Source organism: Anser cygnoides, chromosome 1 (assembly GCF_040182565.1).
Source record: "Anser cygnoides isolate HZ-2024a breed goose chromosome 1, Taihu_goose_T2T_genome, whole genome shotgun sequence".
Taxonomy (NCBI): domain Eukaryota; kingdom Metazoa; phylum Chordata; class Aves; order Anseriformes; family Anatidae; genus Anser; species Anser cygnoides.
In genome coordinates, this window is record NC_089873.1 from 56,040,842 (window position 1) to 56,057,397 (window position 16,556).

At 54.0% G+C, this 16,556-nt stretch overlaps 1 long non-coding RNA gene across 1 annotated transcript in view; it reads left to right on the plus strand.

Annotated features, from left to right (window-relative positions):
• Nucleotides 1-8,263: 8,263 nt before the first annotated feature.
• Nucleotides 8,264-16,556, plus strand: part of LOC136790793 (uncharacterized) — a 42,812-nt gene continuing 34,519 nt past the window's right edge. The window contains exon 1 of the long non-coding RNA XR_010831383.1: nt 8,264-8,552. This is a non-coding gene — a long non-coding RNA (uncharacterized lncRNA). The remainder of the gene's footprint in view (nt 8,553-16,556) is intronic.

Here is a 16,556-nt window from a genome sequence, read left to right on the forward strand (position 1 = left end):
TCCAGGGTGTCTGAGCTGCTCTGCTCATTTCTCTGAGCTCTGGACACCTTCCTCATCATAATGCAGTGTGACAGCCACGTGGGAACCTGGGATTCCCTGGAGATTTTGGGGGATGGTGGGGGGTGGGGGGATCTCCTGGCTCCTCTGCAGAGGCGACAGGAGCTGAGCACCTTCCTACGTGCTCGGAGAGCCTGAGCGCCTTGCTGCTCTGCTGCAATAAATCTGGAGCAGCGATAAATCGGGAGCAGCTGGCTGAAGTTCCTCCAGGGTTCAGAAGAAAACACATCCAGCCTGATGTGCTCTGTTTGCCCACTCACTGTGTTTTTAATTGGGATGTTTGTAGCTCGGGAAATTGCTTCTCAGACTACAGTACCCACAGTGCTTCACCGGCGGCTTGGCACAGTCCATTAGGGCAAAGCGAATCGCAGACCTCTCCATGAGGTCTCCTTACCTGGCCACGCAGGCAGCTGGAGATCTGTCAAGCCTGGCCCACTGGCAGATGTGCTTTTTTTGGGAAAAGACAGGTGTGATCAGTGAGTGTGAAACACAGATGTGGCTCCCTGCCCTCTCCCAGACGACACTGCCAGACCCTGATCCTAGCAGGTAGGTTCTCCCCTGTCTGTTTCTCTTCCATTTCTGCCAAACTCTGTCCAGAACTTTTTCTAAATGAACCCCGAAGTCCAGTTTGGGAGAGATCACAAGGCAGAAACAACAAGCATAATGAACCATATTTAAAATGATATTTTTTCTGCCTTTGGAGTTTGGTTAATTTATAATCTATAAAAGTCTCTGCATAATTGTGTCTTGATTAAAATGGTATAATTAGGCGCTCTGGATCTCTCTCCCCTTTCCCTAAGATTATTTCTGTCTAATTGCTTTAATCTGTGTTTTCATGCACCCACTAGAAAATCAAAGCATGCTCCCATGAGGATGCGGGTGAGAGTGAATAAAGCTGACGACTCATTAAGTGCAGCAGAGAGAGGAAACTGCATCTAAATCACCACTACATTAACGAGGTAAAATAAAAAATTGAAACGAATAAATAACAAAGAGAGAGGGGATTTATTTTTTTTAAAGAAAAAAAACAACAAAACAACCTGACATAGATTTTAATATTAATTAAAAACATATTGAATAGCAATTTGTCTGTCATTAAAGCCAACTTCCTCCATTGTTGATGAAGAGGAAAAGGTCTGGGGGTTTTAATTCTCCAAACTGGGTGGAGGGGGCATCTTGTGCAGAACAGGAACAGGATAAAGGTCACTAAGCAGGGACTGAAGGACCTGGGTGGGAAAGGTGTCAACCCAACTGGGCAGCTTTACAGCAGTGCCACAATTAGCCTGGATTCGAGTGAGAACTGGATCAGACTCCAGGGAGAGCAGCCTGGGACTCCTGCAAAAGGTACTGGCTGGCTCACTGAGTTTCTGGGGAGGCTTGACACGTCCCTCAAGAGCACACCAAGTCCATCCCCTGCCCCAGGACCACAACAACCTCACCTCTCCCTTCCAGGTGACTTCTTATCAGCGATGCTCAAGCTACAGACTCCGACAGCTAGCCCCAGTAACCTACAAACAGGTCACTTCTCTCCAAGGGAGGAATCGTGAAAACAAGGTAACTTTAAAAAGCTTCTGGCTGTATTTGTGTCTTGTTAACATCTGCTCTAGTCTCCTGAGGACAAACCAAGGTAGTGCCGTCTTCTGGTCCCTCGTTCTTCCTTGCTAGGGAGACTAACTGTACTGCTGGCTATTTGCCTAGCTCAAGCGCAAATGCCCACACGTTGCAGCGTGGAGAGGCTGCCTTTTACCCCAGATGTGATAGCACAGCTTTGTCACCACGCTGAGCACAGTGCTGTTTATTTTCAGCAGCCCAGGCAGGGCACCATACAGATGGAGCCGCTCTGCTCTGGGATCGGGAGCCCTGCACAGGCATGGTCCATGCCAGGGTTGCTGATCCAGCCTCCCAGAGCATGCATGAGCAAAGTGATTTCATCTCAAGTCATCAACGACCGCACAGTTTGCCCTTAACTCATCCATCCCCTCTTCATTATCTGGGGATGTCACAGAAGTTTGCACTCACATGCAGTTGTGTGAAGGTGCTCAGCCACCTTGGCCAAAAATTGGTGGGTCTTCATCTCCTTGTGACCTTCATAGTCATTGCTACACTCTGGTTCAGATTTTCTCTAGCTATAGACACACAAATTGTGGAAAGTGAAGGTGAAAGAGTTTGAACGTGGCAAGGGAAGACAAGAACATTGCTCGATCAATGAACAGGAGCTGTTGGCTCTGCAGAAAGCTCATCCCAGTGGCATTTCCCAATCCCAACTGCCCCAAAGCTTTGCCCTGCTCCATCAAGGTGGCAGTTCATGCAGGGGTAGGGACACAAATTTAAGTGCTCTGCTGGGTCCCTGCCTGACAACAGCTCTTGGTCCTCCAGGCTTTCCCTTTCAGCATCCCTTGAGTATCAAGCACAGAGGGAGGATCGATGATCACATCAGCATCGCAGACGACAGGGTAATACTGAAAAAGAAAGCAGGATCAGCAGCCTGTAGCCCTGAAGTTCAAGAAGAGCCTAATCTAATTAAGTGGAGACCACTATCAAATTACCAGCTCTCTTTTAACATAGCCATTTTAAGTGGTTCAGTGTATTTATAGCAGGCGAGTTGGGGAGGGCTTTGCTCTCTTGAGGTTACGCTTGTGTATAAGGCTGAGATACACAATAAAGTTAAGACTCCTGCTTTGACTTAGTTCCCGTCTCCAGCCTGGAAAACATCATGCACAAGATTTAAGATATCAAAATCTGCTCCCAGACAGCCTCTTCCCCCGCTTGTGGAGGGAGTGCTTGTCTGGGTTGTTTCTTTCTCCTCTTGCCCCAAGCCAGCAGCACAGAAGTTTCCTTTCGGGACTGAGCTTCCCTTAAAGCAAATGCATCTTGTGCAAGTATCTCAGGTCAGTCAATAGCCACGAAAAGTCAAGAGGAGGGACTGGTTCGCTGTGGTCAGAAGTCAGCAGGCCGTTTCCTGATGAATTTTGGTGGGAGTGGAATGGAGCTGTCACTGGTGGTCAAACAGCAAGTGCTCTCGGCCCACAGCCCGGCACGGGCTGCTGGCTGCTGGAGTGCCCCCGATTTGTCCTCCCTTCTTACTGTCTCTCCTGCAGCCCTCTCTGCTCCTCTCCCTGTAATCCCATCTCTGGGGGAACTCCTGTGTGGCTGGATCTGTGTCAGACGATCCCCCAGGCTCGCGGGAGGGAGGAGGTGGGAAGTGCTCGTTAGGAGCAGTTTCCATGCAGAACAACAGTAATAATCCTTAGCCTTTTATCTGAAGCCTTTGCGAACATTAATTCATTAACCTCGCACAATCACCCTCCGAGGTGGGGATTATTATCCACAGGGTTGGACAGATGGGGAAGCTGAGACAAGGACGAGGCGATCGGTGCCACCGGTTCCCCCCTGGTCCTCCTGTAAGCCATCCCTCCTCTCCCAGCGAGGGGTGAGCTGGCTTCTTTGGGACACCCCAGCTGTGTCAAGGACAGGCCTAGCTGGTAGCGTTCATCTCAGGCTCTGAAAGAGCTTTTTGTGGGGTGCTGAGCCTTGTGCCTCTGTGCCCCACAGGCGGTCACCACGGGAGGGTTTGGCCTGCCCTGCACGAGGCCATGGCACTGCCCTTTCTCCAGGAGCCAAGGCTCCCTGCATTTTTCTGTGCCTGCCAGGTCACTATTTAGATTATTGCTGTAAGAAGAAAGGAAAAAAGGAAGAGGGGGAGAGAGAGAGAGAGATGGAGAAATGGAACAGTGCAGAAGACCTAGAAACAATAGACCTTTTTGTCTCCTTCATCACCCCCATCTCCCTTCCCACTGGGATTTCTTCTCTTCTTAATGTTGTGTCTTGTTCTTGATGTGGAAGATTAAAACCCAAGAGATTAAAAGATTACTCAAAGTGGATGAGATGGACTTTCCTGGGGCAGACCTCCTGGAAACCTGGCTCTGGCTTTTCCCATCTTCTTTCCCCTCCCCTTCCACTCCCACCCCTCGATCTTTCGAGATGAAAAAGCCCTTTCCTTCTGACGCTTTGAGCCAGCCTGGCCATCTTCAAGGCTGCTCTCTGATCCTTGCTCAGAGGCAGGTGGAGATAGAAAGGATATGTGTGAGGCTGGGGAAGCCACTGACATGATGTCCTAGCCGTCCATCTTCTTGGGATGCATCCCTCCTCCGAGGCACCTTCCTTCCCCAGGCAGCATGTCTGTCCATCAGGAAAGCTCTACAACGAGAAAAAGCTCCAAGACATCCTGAACCCATTGCGATGAAGGTACCTCTGAAAAAAGGGATTTTGCAGCAGCGAGTCAGATGTGTTGGGGATGTAGAAACAAACACGTTCGTTGCGTTTTGTGTTGGTCCCACCTCTTCCTTGGGACACTGGTTTCTCCAGCCTGGCTTCTGCCAGTGGAGCCTTTGAGGGCTTGAACTGCCCCACCGTGGCTCCAGACCAGCCCTGGAAGACCCAAAGCCTTTCTGCCACAGGGGGATTCACGGCTCCAACCTTGGCTGAGTTCACCCTTGCTCTTCATGACGGCACAAGAACCAATGGAGAAACTTGTGCCTTTGTAGAAACTTCTGCCTTTGTAGCTGACAGCTGTCAGTCTCCCGAAAACCATCCCTCCCCTCCCTGCTCCCACGGCCCCACGAGCAGGGAAGGAAATCTGCCAGCTCGGTGTCTCTCCCTCTCGCTCTCTCTTTTGCTGCCTGCGAGGAAGTTGCAGGGAAATAATGAAATAAAAGCCAAGGCCCAGAGAAAGCTGATTCATCCGCAGCCCAGGGCCAGCGGCCGGCTCCAAGCGGAGCTGTAAAATCAATCTGTCACTTCTCACCGCAGTAGAGATCGGGGGAGAGATTGTGACTGCAGTGAGGTCAGAGCCCAGCCTCCTCCCGGAGACCTCTTTCCCCAGCTCTGGGACCCGCTTGCACCCGCGGGGGGGCACAGAGAGATGGACAGGGGAAGAGGCAGAGAGGGAGAAGGGCTGATCAGCTGGCCCTACAACCCTTCCCCCTGCGCACAACCCAGAGATGGGGGATGCTGAACGTGAGCTCGGGTGTCCCCCAGCCTGGGAGCAGGGGGTTAAAACATGAGTTTTGTCGTCACCTTCCTGGCTCCCACGTTTTGGGCTGTTCTGGGACTTTACAGCTCCCTGGCATATGTTGAAATAACACCGGGGAATTGCTCTAATAGGGTCAGCTCCCTTATTTACCCCAACAGGAGCTCCAGTTTTATGGGGTGTAGCAGCCTGACAGAGCAGCAGCTGGGCAGAAACGTGGGCAGAATTGCCCCTAGGGCAATTCTGGGGGCTGTTTCCATCTCTTTTAAGGGGGCAGAGGGTGGTGGTTTCAGTGGCATTGGCACAGAAGAATTAGGAGGTGAATATTCTTCTGTAGTGCTGGACATGGAGCGGAGCACCTCTGCAGCTGACTTCCACTAAAGTATCTGTGACGTACTTTAGTTTTTTTTTTCTTGGTGAAGGTTTTTTTTTTTTCTTTTTTTTTTCCTTGTGAAGTAACAAACAACAGAGTCTTTACAGGGCTGCTGACAAGGACAGAGCCTCTGCAAAATAAACATGGGGGTGAGCTTCCCTACCTTCTGGTTGGTCATCTGCCATGGGATGAATAAGCTCCAGGGGCACGGCTTTGAATCAGAAGGTGGACCCAAGTGCCCCACACCACTGGGGATGCGGTGCTTGTGTCCGTGTCTTGGTGCTTTTCTGTTCTGCCTAATTTAAGAGCTGTCCCTGGGTCAGTGGGAGTTTAAACAAGGACAGTTTGACCCCCGTGGGCCCTCCTGTCCCAGCACTTCTGGGTGCAGAAGGCATCTGGGTGAGCAGCAGAGGCTGGGGGAGACCCATCCCAAACAGCCTCTGAGGTGGTCCTGGAGGAACTCAGCTGGGAGCACATCCCACATTGATTTGGAGTTGGAAACCTTTTCTCCAGCTTCAACACCCTCCAAGACCAGACAGTATTTCTTGGAGAAGGTTAAAAAAAAAAAAAAAAAAAAGACAGAAGCAAGTTTTTGTTCCTTCATTTTTTAGCTTTACATGAGCTTGGAGGAAAGCAACCCACAGTCATCATCCCTGAAAATGATCAAGGCGAGGAAACTAGAGTCTGTGGTTTCCATAAGAAGCTTCCTTCTCCTCTCATCTCAGGTGAAGCAAATAGCTTGGACATTTAACCGACTGGAAGGAGACATCTGCTGAAGGGAGCACCCAGAAATGTTCTTAGAGCGGCTCAGCTCTTGTCTCTCACAGAATCATGGAATGGTTTGGGTTGGAAAGGTCCCATGGAGATCATGTGGTTCCAAACCCTGCTGCCTCTCTGAGGAGTGCGCCTGTGTTTTCCCACTTGGGTTTGCAGTTTTTTGGGAGAAGAAGAAGCAACAAGCTTCCTGCCCATCACTGTCCACAGGGCATCATGTATCTAAGGGACCAAAGCGTTTCTTGGTGCCGTCAAGGTGTGAGGCCTGGGGCTGGTTTTGTGGCTTTGCTGTCCAGTCCCTGAGGCTGCTGTACGTGTGAGAAGGTCGGTGGCAGCCCCATCCTTGCTGGCTTTGGAGCTGTGTGAGGTTATTTCTCTCCCAACAGTGAGAAAAATGTACAGGGGCTCAAAGGAACCTATCCCTCATAAAGATTTGCGAGTGTGAGACAGACGGGCTAATTACATTGCTTCTGTATTTCTACAGGAGCTAGCAGGAGCGGGTCCACAGCTGCGATTCCTGAGCTGCAACGGGAAATCACAATATCACATATTTAATAACAGTGCTGCTTGCAGCCAGGTGTGCGCGGCAGAGTAATTTCTCTATATCTCACACTGCACGAAGAAAGCCATTTGTTTCCCATCCGAGGTTACATGTGCGTGCATGCCTGTGCTGGCAGAACCAAGCATCTGCTTTCCCAGGAGCCGCTGCAAGCATGTTTGTATTGATGCTCAGGGGAATGTCTTCACCCAGCTGTCGTGCATGCATGTGTTTGTGTGAAGAGGGGGGTGCAGGCGGTGTCTGCTCAGCAGCACGTGAGGCTTTCAGAGCGTTTTTTTTTTTTTTTTTCGGTGTTACAACCTCCATGTGTGCCTGAGCAAGGGACACGCTCAGCTGGCATATGGGAATGCGCGGGTGTGGGTCGGTCAGGAGCAGACATAGGTGTCGGGGCAGGTTTCTACCGTCAGAGCAGGCAGGGGCCACAACAGCCTTCGGGTTGGACCGTGAGACGTTTCTGAGTACGGCCCTGCCATGTGGCTGCCTGGAACAGCAGGAGGCTGGATTCCCCATCCCAGGAAGCCAGTTCCCACCCGACACCCTATGTGCCCAAGTTCCTTGGCAGCTGTCGCGTGTCTGCGTGTGGCTGGGCGAGACAGACCGTCCCTCCATAGTGAGTGCGAGGGATGCCGGGCGCTCCCCTCGGTTGTGGTCTGCATGTCCGTGCAGGAGGTTGGAGGCAGAGATGATTTATCTCTAGCCATCACCTACGCTTGCTGGGAGAGCTTTGGGTCATTTCTCAGGAGGTTTCCAAGCAGGTGTCGCCCCTGCGAGCTTGGGGGCTGAGCTGTGGCTGGTGCAGATGTGCATTTGTGCCTGCCTGTAGGCAAGATCTCCACCCGTGATGGCAGGCGCGCGTTTGGCACGCGTACACGAGGGCATGCTACCCACGGAGGTGCGTGCAAGTCTCCAAACTCCCCTTGCACTCTCGTGCGCCGATGTGCACACGCTGCAGCGGCACGCATCGAGCTGCATGTTCCCCAGCTTTTGCACACCCCGGTGTGTTCGGTTCGCACCTACCCGCGGGATCCCGTGGCTGCTGCACGCAGCTGCGTGTGCGGTGCCTCCCGGAGCTGTTGCATTTAACCCCCCCCCCCCCCCCCCCCCCCGAGTTCAACCGGCCCCGGCAGCTGTTGCATCTCCCCGCAGCTCGCCCCGGGAGCTGCACGGCGCGGGGTGCGCGCGGCTCCCCACGGCCGCTGCTTGCGGGCGCGCTCCCGGCCGGCCGCTGCCTCGCGTGTGCGCGCCTGTGCGGGGGCGCGCAGCCCCCCTCCCCCCCCCCCCGGCGGCCGTGCCATGCCCGCCCGTGCCCCGCGGGCAGCCCCCCCGTTTCCCTCCCGCACCGGAGCGGGGCTGAGCCGGCGAGCGATGGAGAGCGGAGCGAACCCAGCGCTCGGCTTTTAAACGCCGATCCGGCCCTTTTTTCCTTTTTTGCCCTTTTTTTTTTTTTTTTTTTTTCCTCCCCCCCCCCCCCCCCCCCCCAGTGATGCGGTTGCGGAGAAAGCAGCAAATCCCCCGGCTGTGCGCGCCCTGCCCGGGATGCTCCATCCCCGCCTGTGCCGCCCGGGTGCCTGCGCGGCTGGGAGCGCTGCCTAGGGGCGGCGGGGCAGGGGAAAACACGGCTTGAGAGGGGGTGGCACGGGCCTGGGGGGTGCCACCTCCGAGGGGCTGCAGGTGGCTTCGAGGCAGGGCTTTGGGGCTCCTGCCGCCTCGTGGGGCATGGCACGCGTGGGAGCCGGGAGCGCTCGCCCCTGCGGGAGCAGGTAGGTGCGTGTGCGTGTGCGTGTGCCACGTTTGGGGCGTGCGGCTGGCTGGCGTGTCCCCTGCTGTCGCCCTCTCTGAGAGCTCGGAGGGGGAGCAGAGAGAGAAGGGGGGGGAAGGACGGCTTTCTCCCCCCTGCCCGTGCCCCACGGCGGGGCGGACGCCTCCCACCCGAGGATGAAGGCGAGGGGTGAGTGCGAGGAGGTGGGGAGGAGAAGCGGCCAGGGGAAAAAAGCCCACATGGGGAGATGGGAAGGGAGAGAGGTGCTCCCCTTCAGTGTGTGTGTCTCTGCGTGTGTGTGTGTGCAGCGCTGGGGCTCGGGGTGCTGAACAGGTCCAGGGCTTGCAGCTGGGTTTGAGTGCTCTGCTTCTGTTCAGACTCTGCAAGAGGAGGGGATACATGCGTGTGATGGATGTACGTATGTGTGTGTCTGCATGTGTGTATACATCTGTATGCACAAATATATCCATAGGTACATGCGTATCCCCCGTATATATAGCTATGGATACGCAGACACCTATGGATATCGCTCACAGTTATGGTGGGGAGAAAAAGACAGCCTCGTCCCACAGCCCCCTGCCTCCTTGCAAACTTTGTCGGGGAGCCTTTGCAGCCGGTGATGTTCCCGTGTGTGTGTGTGTGCGCGCGCGCTGTGTGAACGTCTGCCTGGTTTGGATGCAGGGGAGTGAGTAAATCTCTGCTCTGCTCTTACACCGCTCTGCTGGGAGGCTGGCTGGCTGCAGAAAAGTCATTGCGTGGCGTCTGGCGAGTGCGTGTGCGTGGCGGTGGTGGTGGGATCTGGCTGTTTGCGTAGGGGCCCAGGACAGCTACTCGGGTGCATACATATGTGCATATGCATTGCTTGCAGGGTGTCTGCGTGCCCAGTTATTCCGCCAGGGAAAGCGTGCCCACATTTTTATGTATAAGGATCCTCCTGCTTTGGGGCACGGGATGGGGGGGAGGAGAAGCTGAATGAATGAATGGGAGCAAGAGGAGGGGGAAGGAGGAGGCGTGGGGGTGGGGGAGAAAGGCGAACAGACGCATCCTATTCTCATCCTAGGACAGGCAGGAGTGCACAGCTGCTGCTGTTCCCATTCCAGAGCTTGGATCTGGTTGGGGAAAGGCAGCATAAATCTGCTAATGCTGCAGCAGGCAGCGTATTCGGGAGCTGCTCTGCGTAATGCCCTCTTGTGTGTGTGCTGCCGTGGCTCCCCCCTACCCCTGTACGCATGCATGCATGCCAGCACACGTGTGTACGTGTGCAGGGGCGGCGGGAAGCAGGCTGTGCACGAGCAAAATATGCCTGCAAACATCCTGATGAGCATCTGGAGAAGGAGGTGGTGGGGAGCAGAGCACCGCTCGGGCGCTGCGGTCGCAGGCATCTTGCAGCCGTGGTCCGTTTGCACCCTCACGCAGGCGCCTGCTGCTGCCGGGGGCCGGTGCGTACACAAAAAGTGGGTGCACATGTGCAAGGCCAGGCTTAGGAGCTGCTTCCTCTCCTTTTTCCCCAGAAGGCTGGAGAGCACAAGCCTTCTGCCCACCTTGGAGGTAGAGAGCTATGAAGCAGGGATGGGGAGAGTGCTGCTGATGCTGGAGGAGGAGGGTGATGGTGATGTGCAGGGGAAGGGAGTGTGTGTGGATGTGTAGGGGGGGCCTGCGTCCCTGGAGGGGGCCTGGGGGACCCGGGAGCCTGCATTGCCTGCTGTGAGCCAAGGTATTTGTCATGCACGGGGAGGTGGGAGGAAGAGGGAGTGTGTGATGTGGGGGTGCCGGGTGGAGGGGGTGGATTGGTGCTGTGCCGGGGTATGGGGGGATTGGGGGTGACCCCCTCCCTCCTGCCCCCACCCTGTCCCCGTGCACCCCGCCACTCCTGGCTCTGGGCACACGCAGCCCAGCAGCATCACTAATGCAATATTCCAAGAAAGGCTCATTTGCATGGAGCATGCATTATTAATTTATTTAAATACAGCCCCCCTCCCGCCTCACCCCCCCCCCCCCCCCCGTGCAGACTGTACCAGCAGCGGTGAGGGAGCTGCAGGGACTGGAGGGCTTCCGCCGCGGTGCCGGGGGTGAGAAACAGCCACTCCAACCCCACTGATTTCCCCAGCCTAAAAACCTTCCCCTCCAGCCCCTTCCCCACCCGCCACCCTCCTCGCTCCATTATTTCCCCCCCCCCGCTACGTGCTCGCCTTTCAGGGCACCAAGCCCAGCAGCGGGCAGGTTTGCTGGGATGCGGGGAGCTGCCTTCATTGCTCTCCCCCCCATCAAAAACCATGCCAGCAGCCGCGGATGCATGGCCTTTCCCTCCCTTCACCCAGCTCCAGGAGAAGCGGGTATCTGGGGATGCGTTGTCTGATCTGGTGCAAAGCCACGTCGTGGAGCAGGGGCCGCTTGCAGGGTAGAGAGGGCGTTTGGGGCAGCGGGGGGGACACTGCGAGGTGTCGTGTTGGCTGTGGGGCAGCCTGCGGTTAAAATCCGAAAGGTAAAACCGCAGGCAGGGAGGAGGGAGGGCAGCAGAGCCGTGATGGTGGTCGTTCCTCCCTGGGTCGTGTCCGGAGCCAGCTGCAGCTCCGGGCAGGGCGCAGCTGCCTCGCCTGACCCCGCTGGCGCGTGGCGGAGCGTGCTGCCCACCTGGGAGCGGGGCTCGTGGTCACATCGGGGCCTGCCAGAGCCTCCCAGTGCCGTCAGCAGCTGTGGCAGAAAATATCACTACATTTGCTGAGACAGAGAGACCTGGCTGCTCTCTCTCTTAGCCCAAATATATGTATATTATATATATATTTGCTTCATGTTAGCAGAGCTGCGTCCATGTCCTGGCTTCCCTGTGCTCCCCACCCGGCGTGGCAGCTTTGTGTCCTGTTTGTCGGCCCATGGCCTCCCCTTTAATAGAGCAGACCCCACGGCAGGCTTTGGGTCTCCTGGCAGCTCAGAGGTACCCAGTCATTGCCCCAGATGAACTGCTTTGTTCGTGGGTAGGACCGACCAAATAATTTGCTGTTGCTGAGGAGAAATGACCTCATTTGCTCAGCACTGACAAGCCAAGAGGAAGCCCAGTTCCAGCCGACCAGCTGAGGTACAGAAGGAGGGGAGGGCGGTTGTCATTCCCTCCCCGGCGTTACGAGGGGCTGGAAACAAGCTGTTAGGAGCCAGGTGAGTGACCAGAAGGGTCTGTGAAGGTCAGGCCCGTCCAGGCGGTGGTGAGCGACCTGAAGGGTCTGTGAAGGTCAGGCCCGTCCACCCTCCTGCACTGCCCCAAGCGAGGTGCCGGGGCTAGGCCTTCCCGTCTGCAGCCACGCCACGAGCACATCTCCAGCCTTTTGGCACATAATTTAGTTCCAGGCGATGCTTTATGGAGCTGATGGTGCCACGTGAAGTCTCCAGAGGTGAGATGGGGTGTCCGGGGTCAAGAACCCACGTTCTTCTCTAGACAGAGGCACCCACAGTAGAAGTTAACACCTGTCTGAGCTGGTATGCCGAAGGGGAAGTACTCTTTGCAAGAAGCGGGTAGTTTTGACTCCTGTAGGTGTCAGTTATTCTGATAGCACAGAGATGGAGCAGATACTTTTGTAAGGAAGGGCCACCAGTAATGTGACGTGGGTAAAGGGTCCCAGCGCATCAGGAAGGATCCTTCGCTCTGCCACAGCTGGCCTGTGGGGAAATCCCTTCCCCTCTGTGCTCCTCAGCACCCACATCGCTTTTGGAAGGTGTTGGTGATAAGCTAATCACCACTGAAGGCACTACAGACATGCAGGCTGTGTCCCAGGATGATGTACAGGCTACCAGTTGCCTTAAGGCAAGGTGTCATATGTTTGTCTTCATTCTTTCCATGGCTCATGAGCTCAGTCTGTGGACCAGATGGGTCAGAGCTGCCTGTGTATTTTAGGTTACTACCAGGGCTCTGTGAGCTCTCCTTTCTCTGGGAACATCAGCATATGCATGAGAACATGTATGTGTTAGCAGGAAGAGAAGTAGTTCTTTCTGCTAGACTGTCTGTCCTACCTTCTTGCATGCACAGGTTATGTGTGTATGCAAAAAGTCTGCATGTGGCCATCTGTCATTCCCTTCTTTATAGCTTCATCCATATTATCCACATATATGAATGCCTGTGTGCATTTGTGTAAGTGCCTCTGGTAATTGTATGTGCATTTATTTCTGATATGAGTATGTGTGTAATGCACCTTTTCCATGTCTTGGACTTGATCGCTCTTCTCGAGGTTTGTGAGTGTGTAAGTGTTTGTAGCTGTGTGCCATATTCAGCTGGATGCCATCCATCCTCCCTGCCCATATATCTTCTTCTCCCCCTGTCCTTAACGAAGCTGCTTCTTCAGCTCCCCAGGGAGAGGTCCTGTGCTTTTGGAGATAGTCCTGAGTTGTATTCCCTGGTGCCACATGTATGAAGTGAGCTAGCCTTTTTGACATCTGTATGCTCAGGTACATCCAGAAACATCAAGCCTTGAAGCACGAGGCAGGCCTGATTCATGTTATTTCCAAGGCTGTAGTGAGACCAGTCTGGAAAACCTGGCATTCAAACCTGGGTGCTATTCTAGCTGAAGGAGGGTGATAAATTGGAGGGAGTTCAGAGAAGAGAAACAAAAAATGATGAAAGGCCTTGAGGGACTTATGAGGAGAGATTAAAAGGACTAAATATGTAGAGCTTGGCTAGATGATGACACGACAGTAGTTCACGTGTTTTTGAGGACTGTAAATACCGAGGAAAGGAAGAGATTATTTTGGGGGGCAAAGGATGGGCAGAAGTGTGAGATGAGGCTGAGCAAGGGGAAGAACCTTTGGAGAATGTGCAGATAGTGTTGTTGAGGGAACACAGAGGTGGTACGGGGGGAATGAGTAAACAGAGTCTGATGAGCCCATCCTTTCTGGCTGGAGAGGTAGTCTAGGAAGCAATCCTGTGGGAAATGCCTTGGGTGAAAAGGGGATTTGCCACAACAGCTTTCTAAAAGAGTACAGGCTAAACTTCCCAGAATTAATGGTTCCCTCTTTCCAGGCAAAGATGGTTTGGCATGGGGACAGTGGGGTCAGGAGGATCAGGCTTCTCTCCTTTGACTCCCTAGTCACAGATGGCCCAGAATTGGGACAACAAGGTCAGGAGGATTAACACCCCTCCTTTTTTTTTTTCCCCCATTGCAGTCACAAGCCAGGAAAATTGAGTCAGATCATAATAAAAGGATTAGTGTAGAGAGGCTGCCGTGAATAGTGTGATAGACAGGTCAGGAAAATGGAAGGGAGTTCAAGGGGGGTTGGCCCCGTTACAGATGGTCTGCTGAAAGGGCTCTGTGTTTATCAGCAGGGAAAGGGGATTTGGTCTCACAAAGTTTGGAACAACACATCGAGGGGACTAGGCACAGATGTTATCCCCAGCAAGGATCTGTACTAGGATGAGTGGTTGAAATGACCTCAGACCTCCTTCCAGCTTTAGGGCAGGGAGAAAAAGCCCTTCCTGGAAGAGGGTCTGTTTGTTCTGTTGTCCATCCATCTCCAGGAATACCTCATGCACCAACATGATATTGGTACTCATAGCTCCTACTTGCCCTTGGCCTCTTGGTCAGTCTTGGAAAGCCATGGGAATGTAGGAAGGATCTTCTGATCCAGGCTGGAGGTCCTTCCAGTCCAGTCCAGTATCTCCAACAGTGGCTAACACAGGATGACCAGAGGGAAGAGCATACGGACAGGAACGCTTCCTCTGACCTCCCTTTTAGCCTCTAGTGATGTGTGGCTGAAGTCTTGTGCTAGAAGATCTGCTGTACACCTCTTAGATCTCTATGGATTTTTTTCTTCCATGACTTTGTACCACCAATTTTTGAAGTCAATTCAAGTTTTAACATCAACAGAAACTTAGAGCAGGAAGCTCCACAGCTTAAAAATGCAGAGTGAAACAGCTTCTGCTTGTCTTGTGCCTGTTAACTTCTTGTTTGATTTCTTAATTCTTGGGTGGGAAGAGACAGTCAATACCTGTCCCGTCTAACCTTCCTGTGTGGGTTTTATAGATCTCTCTTGAGTTGCAGTCTCTTATCATCTCTTTTCCAGGTCCCACAGAGGTGAATGTTTTCGTGTCAGCTGCAGGGCACGATGTGGAGGAGGGGAAGAAGCTGGGCAAGGGCTCTGAACCAGCTAAGGGTGCCTTGGGCCATAAAGATGGGACTGAGCAGGGCTCTAGGAGGCTTGGAAAAAATAAGAAGGAGAGTGTTGAAGTGGACCTCAGGATGCAGGGATGGCTTATGTGGGCAGAAGCTGTGGTGTTCAGCACAGACAGGAGCTAGGACTGGCCAGTGTGGAGCAGGTGAGGGGATTGACAGGCCAGAGGTGATGGAGATCTGGTTAGGACTCTGATCTGAACATGAGTAGGTGCTGTTCAGATCAGCGGAGAGGAAAGGGATGACTGATGAAGGGTCAGCCTGCAGACACAAATGTCTTGGGAAAATACGGGTTGGACATCCTGCTGGTGTGATGCTCAGTGAAGGAGAGCGGGAAGAGAGGGTAAGAGGATGTGGACTACATCTGAGAAAGCTCTCAAACTTAAGCACAGCACAGGGAGATCTTGACCCATTTGAGTCCCAAGAGTCATCTCCCAAGTCAGCACTAGGCTTTTCTAAAGCAGACTGAGAGATTCAGTAACAAAACCCTCACTGAAATTAAGATTTTCTCAGCCAGCTGATGGAAGAAAGATGAATGAAAATGGAACACCAGCCATCTTGTGGTCATTCTTCAAAGAAAATAGGTTCGGAGGGAGGAAATGGGCTCATGCCAGGATGAAAAAGGGTCTGGGAGAGGGTGAAACAACCTTTTGGACTGGAGGGTTCAGGGAAGGAAGAAGGTACCTTCTGTAGCCCTTAGGACATCTGCCGAGGAAAGCTGTTCCGAGTAAGCTTTGAATTCAGGGCTGTGGGGGATTGAGGTGAGTGATGGGAAGCCTGCTCAGATGCTGTCGGATGGGAGCTGGGCCAGGGGTGGCAGCGGGGAGACTGAGGGATGGTAATGGCAGCAAGGGGTGAGGATGAGGGGAGAGGTTTGATGTGAAGGAAGGGGCAAGAGATGAAGGCAGAGAGGCTTGAGTAGCATCGGGAGGAGAGGCAGCAGCGAGGGGCTGGGGACAGAGCAGGGCTGATCCCTGTAGCAGCCACTGATGTCCTGAGATTTCGGTCTCTGTTCCCTGCGGAGCACCTCTCGTGGGGCAGGGAGCTCGTCTCCAACTCCATCAGCCTGCTCCCTGCCCGCTGACACCACGGGGCAGTGCAGCAGCCTCACTCTTCCTCACAGACCAGGGAAGGTGCAGCGACACACTGCACCAAACCAGGTGTGTGTAAGGCTCTCATACCAGTAGCCGAGAGTGGGAATGGTGAGGGAGAAGGCATTTCCCTTCTTAACTTCACTTTCTTCTGCCTGATACCCCATGCTGTTGTAACCTTACATTCCTTTCCTGCCTGCTCACTTAACACCAGCTGCACCCCGTGCCTCTGTTTGCTTTCCTTTAATCCACGGGACGGATCAGTGACAGACCCCCACTGTAATTTTTTAAATCAAAGCCCTTTATCTTGAATTGAGCAAGGTCGGGGGAAGCATCTTAAGGCATCAGCCGCATTTTCTATCTCTGCCTGAGAGCAACTTAAAGGATGGCTCAACGGGATTAGTAGAAAACGCAAGATTGGACAAATGGATTTGGCAGGGGCTGGCTGGTGGGCCCGAGGGAGCGGGAGCTTGCTGTGCTGGGAAATGGGAAGGCCGGGCTCTGCTCAGGGCCCTGCTCATCCCACTCCATCCCCAGCCTGCCCGGCACTGCTGGAGGTGTGAATTAGCAGGCTGGGGGCACGGAAAACAGCCTGTCATTAGAGCCTTCTTCCTTGGCTTGGCTTCTTCTCCCTCGTTTCCTCTCCACGGCCCTCCTGCGCCAGCCTGGCCTCGTGTCCTGGGGCTCTTTGTCAGCGGAGAGCACCCCAGCCCGTGCATGCTGCCCATGGGGGATGCTCCCGCAGTTCCTGCACAGAAAAGGATT